At 41.4% G+C, this 9,508-nt stretch overlaps 1 protein-coding gene across 1 annotated transcript in view; it reads right to left on the minus strand.

Annotated features, from left to right (window-relative positions):
• Window positions 1-8,273, minus strand: part of LOC129696663 (cAMP-specific 3',5'-cyclic phosphodiesterase 4D) — a 221,791-nt gene extending 213,518 nt beyond the window's left edge. Inside the window, exon 1 of the mRNA XM_055634762.1 lies at window positions 8,038-8,273. The gene's annotated coding sequence lies outside the window, so the exon portion shown is untranslated. The remainder of the gene's footprint in view (window positions 1-8,037) is intronic.
• Between the last annotated feature and the right edge of the window lie 1,235 nt (window positions 8,274-9,508).

Consider the following 9,508-nt stretch of genomic DNA (forward strand, 5'->3'; position numbering starts at 1 on the left):
ATGGATTTATGAAAGGTAAATCATGTCTGACGAATCTCACAGAATTTTTCGAGGATGTAACTAGTAGAGTGCATAAAGGAGATCCAGTGGATGTGTTATATCTGGACTTTCAGAAGGCTTTCGACAAGGTCCCACATAAGAGAGCTATCCAGTTCGTCGAACATCAGTTATCAGGAAATTACTAGTCTGTTATTAAAGATGTGTTAAGAAAACACTTGGAAAAGCATTAAACGTTTAGGTAGAGTCAGTGTAGTTTTATGAGAAGGAAATGTGTGTAGAAATCACAAATGACCCACTCTTGCCATGCTGAATTGCTATTGAATCAATCTAACCTGGGTTAGACCTTCGGTCCAGAATGACACTGTTAGATTCAATGTCTACGGAATTTAACAAATGTATCCATGTCCTTTGATGATGGAACCAGCAGGATGAATGAGAGGGAACAGTTGGATATTTGGATTCCAAAAGCTATTCAATTACTGTACATTCTGCATAAAAGTTTGTCAGAAATTAAGGATTCATAGGGTTAAGGATAACGCATTAGCATAGATAGAGAATTCATTTATATTCTGAAAATAATAGGTAGAAATAAACAGGTCATTATGTGGCTGTGGTTAAGTGGTTGTCTCAAGGATCAGTGCCGGAATCTTGGGTATTTACAATCTATGTTACTGATTTAAATGAAGCAATGAGAATGCAAAAGAACATGATGTGCAAAGGACGTCATTAAAATAGATTAAAGCATAGAGTGCAGGACAACTGCAGATCAGGCAGCATCTGGTGAGGGAGCGGACAGGGGGCATTTTGGGTTGGGACCTTTCTTCAGGCATGCTACAAATATTGTAAATTAAATAAACCGGCAAAAAAAAAGCAAATGAAGTATAAGAAAGCACAAAGAGATAATGTAAAGCTGGTCTCTAGATTAGTCACAAGTAGGGTTGCCAACTTTCTCACTCCCAAATAAGGGAAAAAAGGTCAAAATAAGGGACAAATTCCCGATGGCAATTCGTTGACCGACTTGGCCGTGGCTGGGTGAATGAAGAGTTGGCCCGGGTGCTGGAGCGCACACAAAGCCCAGTCGGCGGGCCAGCTGAGGAGTTTAGGTCTGGCGCACAAAGTCCGGCACCCCATCCAACTCATGAACCAATGATCGGCCATGAGAAGGAGGGGCGGTAGTGTCGGCGGTAAGCGAAGGCCCGAAGGTCGGACAGATGGCCGGGCTGCCGACCGATAGGTCCACGGGTGAGGCGCTACTGCTGCACTCCATGGGCTGCACTACGTCAGGACGGGTGAGGTGGGACCGGACGCAACGCTCCGACCCGACAGTCCCCTCGACCCGAGTAGTAGCAGACAAATACGGGACAAGGGCGGTTCCGTATGGGGCAAACCAATATACAGTCACAAGATTGGTCTCTAGAATGAGAGAATAGCCTGGGAGGACAGATCATACAGAACTGAAGTATAAAGAATGAGGTGTAATCTCGGTGAAACATTTAAGATCCCAAGGAAGCATGATAAAATATATGCAAGATGTTTCTCCAGGCAGCAGAGTCTAGAATTGCAGGACATCATCTCATGAGAAAGGTTTGGCTGATTAAAACTGAGATAAGGTGAAATGAATTCTCTCAAAAGGCGAGTCTTTGTAATTCTCCACTTCTGAAGTCGTCATTAAGCAATTTCAGGGATGAGATATTTAGATAGATTTTTGAATAATAGGGGAATAATGGGTTGGAATGTCTGAACAAGAAAATGAGGTGCAGGCCCAAAGGTCAGATCAGCCACATTCTAATAGAATGATGGAGCAAGCTCAAGATGTCACATGGCCCAATCTTACATGTCTCAAGTGAAGCTTTCACAAAGACTTGCAAAAATTGGACAAGCTTTTAACAGAATCGTTTAGTATAAAATCCATTTTGTGGATGAGCAATGCTAAGTGACATTCACAAATGACTGGGTTTTGTTGAAGCTACTTTGACGCTTTCCAGGAATGCCGTGAAACACGAATACAAATTGCTTGTCACCAAAACCAGCAGCGCTATAAGATAGATAAAAGAATGAATTACATAGACTCTGCTTTTTCATGCCTTAATGATTGATGTTATTTATGCTGTGCATACTTTCTTTGGGTGTAATCTACCTTGATTTGTTGACCTGCACCATAACAAACTCTAAAGCAACATCATCAAAATATAACAAATTGGTCATACAACTCAATATTGTTTTTGGCACATTGCAAAATGGCTAGCATGTGAATTTACAAAGCAACATTCACTGACATTTATAATACACTGTTAAATGCATATGAATGTTGAGAAATTGCTCAGATATTATCATACAGCATGGAAACAGACACTTTGTCCCAACTTTTCCATTCCACACAAGATGCCCCATCTAAGCTCGTCCCATTTGCCTATCTTTGGCCCATCTCCCAACAAACCTTTCCTACCTTACACCTCTCCAAATGTCTTTAAATGTTGTTATTTTCCTGCCTCAACTATCTCGTCTGGCAGCTCTTTCCATATACCACCATCTGTGTGAAAATGTTGCCCTTCAGATTCTTATTAAATCTTTCCCTTCTCACCTTAAACACCTTGATTCCCTGGCAAAAAGATTCTGGGCATTTATCCTATCTATGTCCATCATGATATTACACACCAATATAACATCGCCCATCAGCTTCCTGTGATCCAAGGAATAACGTTCTACCCTTCCCAAGCTCTTCCAATAGACCTTCAAGTCCTGGCAACATCCTCATAAATATTCCCTGAACTCTTTCTAGCTTAATTGCATATTTCCAATAGCTTGGTGTCCAAAAGTGAACTCAATACTCCAAATGCAGTCTCGCCAACATCCTTTACAACTATAACATGACATCCCAACTCATGCATTCAATTACCTGACTGATGAAACGCAATTTACCAAAAGCCTTCTTCGCCACCTTACCTACCCGTTCAGAGAATGATGTACTTGCACTCCTAGATTCCTCTGCGCTACAACGCTTCCTTGCAACCTTCACAGTGAAAATACTGCCCTTGAATTGACTTCAAAAAATTAAAAACCTCACATTTATTCCATTAGCCATTCCACTAGCCCAGCTGATCAAGATCCTATTGTAATCCTTGATTACCACCTTTACTGTCTATGATTCCCACCTATTTTAATGTCATCAGCAAAGTTATTAATCATGCCTACTACATTGTCATCCAAATCATTGATATAAATGACAAACACCAATGGGTCCAGTACTGACCACTAGTCACAGGCCTCCGTTCTGAAAAACAACCTTCCACCATCACCCTCTGCTTCAACCCATGAAGCCTATTCTGTAATAATAATAATAATAATAATATATTTTATTGTCATTGCACATAAGTGCAACGAGATTTGGGTATGCATCCGACATCATAACTTAAGTAGCTACTAAAATTTAGGTTTAGATACCCCAAGAACACGGTTTGTACAAAGAACATTACACCAGTAAAATAGTCAAAACAGACTAAAGTGCAGATGTGTCTGTGCGACGTGACCATCCGAGGGAGATAGTCCAGGGGGGGTGGGGGCACTCAGCAGGGCCGGTTCAGAGCAGCTATAGCTCTGGGAAAGAAGCTGTTCCCGAGTCTGGAGGTTTGGGCGTAGAAGGCCTTGTAACGTCTGCCGGAGGGAAGTAGTTCGAACAGTCCATTACAAGGGTGTGAGAAGTCTTTATGGATGCTGACGGCCTTCCTGAGGCACCGTGTGCGGTAGATGCCCTCCAAGGCTGGTAGCTGTGTCCCAATGATCTTTCTGTGCCCTGTGGACGACACGGTGAAGAGCTCTCCTCTCCGCCTCCGTGCAGCTGAGATACCACACAGAGATGCCATACGTTAATATGCTCTCTGTCGTGCAGCGGTAGAAGGTTGCCAGCAGCTGTTGGGGCAGACCAGTCCTTTTCAATGTTCTCAGAAAGAACAGTCGTTGCTGTGCCTTTTTGACCAGCGCAGCGGTGTTGATGGACCATGTGAGGTCCACTGAGATGTGAGTGCCCAGAAACTTAAAGCTGGACACTCTCTCCACACTGTCCCCGTAGATGGAGATTGGGGCGTATTCCCCCTTCTGCGACCTCCTGAAGTCGATAATCAGCTCCTTGGTCTTGGAGGTGTTTAGTGACAAGTTGTTAACTGAGCACCAGTCCGCCAGGTCCTGCACCTCCGCTCTGTAGTTTGTTTCATCACCGTTGGTGATCCAGTTAGCTAGGTCTCCGTGGATCCCATGCTACCTAACCTTCCAGAGCCACCCACCATGTGAACTATTAATAAAACCTTTGCTGTGGTTCCTATAGACTGCATTATGGCCCTGTCATCAGCAACTTTGTTGGTTACTTCTACAAAAAGCTCAATCAAATGTGTGAGACACAAAACCATACCAATTGTCGCTAATCAACCCCTGCCTTTCCAAATGCTATTAGTAAGCAAAAAATAGACAATGTCCAAATCTGAGGAAGGACATTATTGCCATAGAGGGAGTGCAGAGAAGGTTCACCAGACTGATTCCTGGGATGTCAGGACTGTCTTATGAAGAAAGACTAGACAGACTTGGTTTATACTCTCTAGAATTTAGGAGATTGAGGGGGGATCTTATAGAAACTTACAAAATTCTTAAGGGGTTGGACAGGCTAGATGCAGGAAGATTGTTCCCGATGTTGGGGAAGTCCAGGGCAAGGGGTCACAGCTTAAGGATAAGGGGGAAATCCTTTAAAACCGAGATGAGAAGATCTTTTTTCACACAGAGAGTGGTGAATCTCTGGTACTCTCTGCCACAGAGGGTAGTTGAGGCCAGTTCATTGGCTATATTTAAGAGGGAGTTAGATGTGGCCCTTGTGGCTAAGGGAGAAGGCAGGTACGGGATACTGAGTTGGATGATCAGCCATGATCATATTGAATGGCGGTGCAGGCTCGAAGGGCCGAATGGCCTACTCCTGCACCTAATTTCCATGTTTCTATGTTTCTATATCCCTTTACTTAGGAGATTGAGGGGGGATCTTATAGAAACTTACTAAATTCTTAGGGGGTTGGACAGGCTAGGATGCAGGAAGATAGTTCCCGATGTTGGGGAAGTCCAGAACAAGGGGTCACAGTTTAAGGATAAGGGGGAAATATTTTAGGACTGAGATGAGGAAAATATTTTTCACACAGAGAGTGGTAAATCTGTGGAATTCTCTGCCACAGAAGGTAGTTGAGGCCAGTTCATTGGCTATATTTAAGAGGGAGTTAGATGTGGCCCTTGTGGCTAAAGGGATCAGGGGGTATGGAGAGAAGGCAGGTACAGGATACTGAGTTGGATGATCAGCCATGATCATATTGAATGGCTGTGCAGGCTCGAAGGACCGAATGGCCTACTCCTGCACTTATTTTCTATGTTTCTATGTTTCTACTTCAGAAGGGTAGCAAGAATAAATGGGGTAACTACAGGGCAGTGAGCCTTACATCAGTGGCAGGGAAATATTGGAGAAAATCATAAGGGATAGGATTTATACATATTTGGAAAAGCAGGGGCTGAGCAGGGCACATCAGCATTTCTTTGTGCAAAAAGGTCCGGCCTCACTAATTTGATTCAACTTGTTAGTAGATAACTAGGACAATTGATGAAGGCAAGAAAGACAGCAATGACCGTACAACTTTATTAAGGAAGTTGGCAAGGTCATGCATAGCAATCTGGTCAAGACAAGTTAGAATATGGCATCCAAGGCAAGCTGGCTAATTAGATCCAAAACTGGCTTGGTGAAAGGAGACAGAGTGTGGTGGTGCAAGGATGCTTTAATGTTTGGATATCAGTGGTGTGACACAAAGATCACTGCTGTGACCTTTATTGAGTGTCAATAGACAATAGGTGCAGGAGTAGGCCATTCAGCCCTTCGAACCAGCACCGCCATTCAATGTGATCATAGCTGATCATCCACAATCAGTACCCCGTTCCTGCCTTCTACCCATATCCCCTGACTCCGCTATCTTTAAGAGTCCTATTATTATCTAGCTCTCTCCTGAAAGTTTCCAGAGAACCGGCCTCCACTACCCTCTGAGGCAGAGAATTCCATAGACACACAACTCTCTGTGTGAAAAGGTGTTTCCTCTTACGTAGAAACATAGAAACATAGAAAATCTCTTCTCCTTTCTAAATGGCTTACCCCTTTTTCTTAAACTGTGGCCCCTGGTTCATGGATATTAACAACTCTGAATGTAGAGGAGATGATTATTAAGTCTGTGCATGACACAAAAAGATTGGCATAGACATAATGGGCTGAACTGCCCGTTTCTGTGCTGTACAGTTCTATGTCCCTATCACTCAAAGGTACTTGGGTACAGGGCATTAGATCCCATGACTCAAGGTAATGAGTCCACATCCTCCATTCCATCAGCCACCATAACCAATTAATAATTCTCAGCCAATTGCAGGTTAACCTGAGTATTTCCAGCAAGTTTTGTTCATATTCCTGATTGTCAACTATAAAATATTTGTTATTGAATAAAGTGGCTCACATTGCTGAATTTAAACCAATATTGTTATGTCAAAGATGCTGTTATTCAACTTTTTTGTGCCCTTTCATAAAACGTTCAGATGGCTTTGTAAGGTTCAAGCTGAACTGACCGACTTTATATAATAATATTTGCAACACATTTCTATTCACAGTTTTCTTTATTCTCTGAGGTAACTGTGAAAAATACTGAAGCTTTTGTCATGCTGAATACGCATGTATCATTTATTGCCAAAGACAATTACTGGTTTTCTCATTATCTACAACTACTTGCAGGCTGTCCAATGAATACAACTGAAGCTTTAAATGAAAACACAAAGAGCTGCAAATGCTTGACAACTCACACATGACCTGTGGAGGAGGAAACAACGTTTGCAATTTGGGTTGATGACCTTATATCAGAATTGAAAAAATGTAAACGTCAAACATGTCTTAAGTTGCAGACAAGGGAGAAGGGTGGGGAAAGCAACCAAAACATCTTTGATAGGGTGGTTAACAAGAGAGACTGAATTACGCAAATCCTGGGGATACGAGTTGAAAGAGGGAGAGGCAGGCGTATTCATGACGGAGATGCAAACAGAATGTGATGAATGAAGGCGGGAGCAAGCAAAAACAATGCTGGATTTGCAAGGCATGAATCACAGTAGATGCTGGATATCTGCAAGAAAGAAAGAGAATGTGAAAAATACTCAGCAGGACTGGCCTCATTTGTAGGGAAAAATCAGATGAAAGAAACTACTTGGCATTAGTTCTGTTTCTCTCTCCACAGATACTGTCTGATTTGTTGAGTATTTTCAGCATTCTCATTTTATATTTTAGAGTTCCAGGATCAGCAGCTGGTAGTTTTTGGACAATTGAAACCTTGGCCATGCAAACGAGTAAACAAACAGAATAAACAGCACAGTGATATTCTCAAAAGCTCATAAACTAGAGCAATATATAGGGAATGAATTTTAATGAGCAAACATCACCTTCCCCCAAAAAATGAGTAAAAAACAAATGCCTGTGGACATTACTGCCTTGCTTCTTTGTAATGATAAATATTTTAACATTGTAATTAATTAATTTTATGCCAAGTCCACAAATTAAATGTGAACTCTTTCAGCGTACTGAGCAATATTGTGTTTTCAGAGAATTCCAGAAATGTACAACCAAACCATTCATATGGTTTATGCGAATAAGTTTAAGATTACAAGAATTAACATTTCAAAGTAAATCATCATAAAATGTTTTGATGTATTGCAGACTGTAAATTATGTTTTGAATCTAATTACCATATTAATAGATTCTATTTGATAGTATTGAAGAATATTTAGATTATTCTATCTTTTTACAAATAAAATGAAAATATATTTCAGAACTATCTTTAGGCTGTGATATTGTAAAAAAAATCAGTGTAGAAATGAATCATCATAGCTTTTACATCCATAAAAGGTATAAGCTTTCAGGCATTCCCAACGTAGGCAGTGTATGTTAAATTAATTTATTGACATCTAAGTAAAACATTCCTCAAAAAAATAATAACTTACAGTTTCTGCTGTAGATAGCTGCTACCAACAATTGATTCTGAACAGGAAATTCAAAGCGATGGTACTGCACTGAAAACTAAAGGAGAGTAAACAAGCTAGAAGTCAGACTCAGTCAAATCTCTGTGTTGCTTTCAACTCTGAGCTTCATGCTCATACATGCTTGCCTAGAAATGTTAAATCTCAGCGAAGGTCCCAACCAATCACTGCACTTTATGGAACAAGTCTAGCTGGCTCAGCCCAGCTGCATAATCTGCTTGAAAATAATGCTCAAAATACCTTTCCATTTCTCTTAATACTTTTAATATCTGATTTTTTTTTCTATTATTAAATCCACTCATATTTCAAACAATTCAGAATCTATACCACTAACCCTATTATTCCTCTCTTGTTTGCTCAACACATTATAGTAAATAAAGCCTGACCCAGTCAAATAAAGATAGGCTTGTATCTATTCTGAAAATGTAATTAAATAGAATATCTTGAAATGTGTCTTCCCCTCCACCATAGTGGACAGAGTCCTTGACCATATCTAATCTATCTCTTGTACCATTGCACTTACCCCCTCGCCTTCCAGACAGAGCAAGAACAATGTTTCCCTGGTCCTTACCTTCCACCCCATCAGCTTCTACATTCAATGGATTGCCCTTCACTATTTCCAGCAGATCCAACGAGATTCCACCACTAGACACATATTCCCCAACCCTCACCTTTCAGAAATTCAAAGGGATCAGTTCCTGTCCAATTCCATGGTCTGCTCTTCCATTCCCACCAATCATCACTCTCTGCCCTGACAGCAAGCTCCAAAATAACCGCAGGAATTGCAACACCTGTCATTTTACCCCTTACCTTGCATCATCCAGGGGTCCAAATGGCGCTACAAGATGAAGCAGCAATTCACTTGCACTTCTTCTATTTTAGTGAGCTGCAATTGTAGCCACACTGTGGTCTCCTCTACATTGGAGAAACCAAACACAGATTGGGTGAACACTTCTCAGATTGTCCGTGTTCAGTCTGAAGAAGAGACCCTGAGCTTTCTGTTGCCTGCCACTTTAATTCACCAATCCACTCCCACTCTCACCTTTAGTGGGACAGGCAGCATCCCTCGACCCGAAACGTCACCCATTCCTTCTCTCAATAGATGCCGCCTGTGTCACTCCTGCCTTTTGTGTCTATCTTTAGTTTAAACCAGCATCTGCAGTTCCTTCCTACCCCCTCTGACCTTTTTATTTATGGCCTCTGTCCTATATCCAAGTGGAAGATGAGGCCCAACACAAGGAACATATTTCATCTTCTATTTATATATATATTTTAGGCCCAATATTGATTTTAACAACATTAGGTAAATCGCTCTTTCTTTCTGTCTGTATGGAACCGGATATTTCTGCCTGTCATAACTTTGGCCTAGATTTGCTTTTTCTGTTTGTTTAGTCTGGCCTACTAGATAAGCCTCACGGGCTTGAAAAGACAAAAA

Source organism: Leucoraja erinacea, chromosome 1 (assembly GCF_028641065.1).
Source record: "Leucoraja erinacea ecotype New England chromosome 1, Leri_hhj_1, whole genome shotgun sequence".
NCBI lineage: Eukaryota > Metazoa > Chordata > Chondrichthyes > Rajiformes > Rajidae > Leucoraja > Leucoraja erinaceus.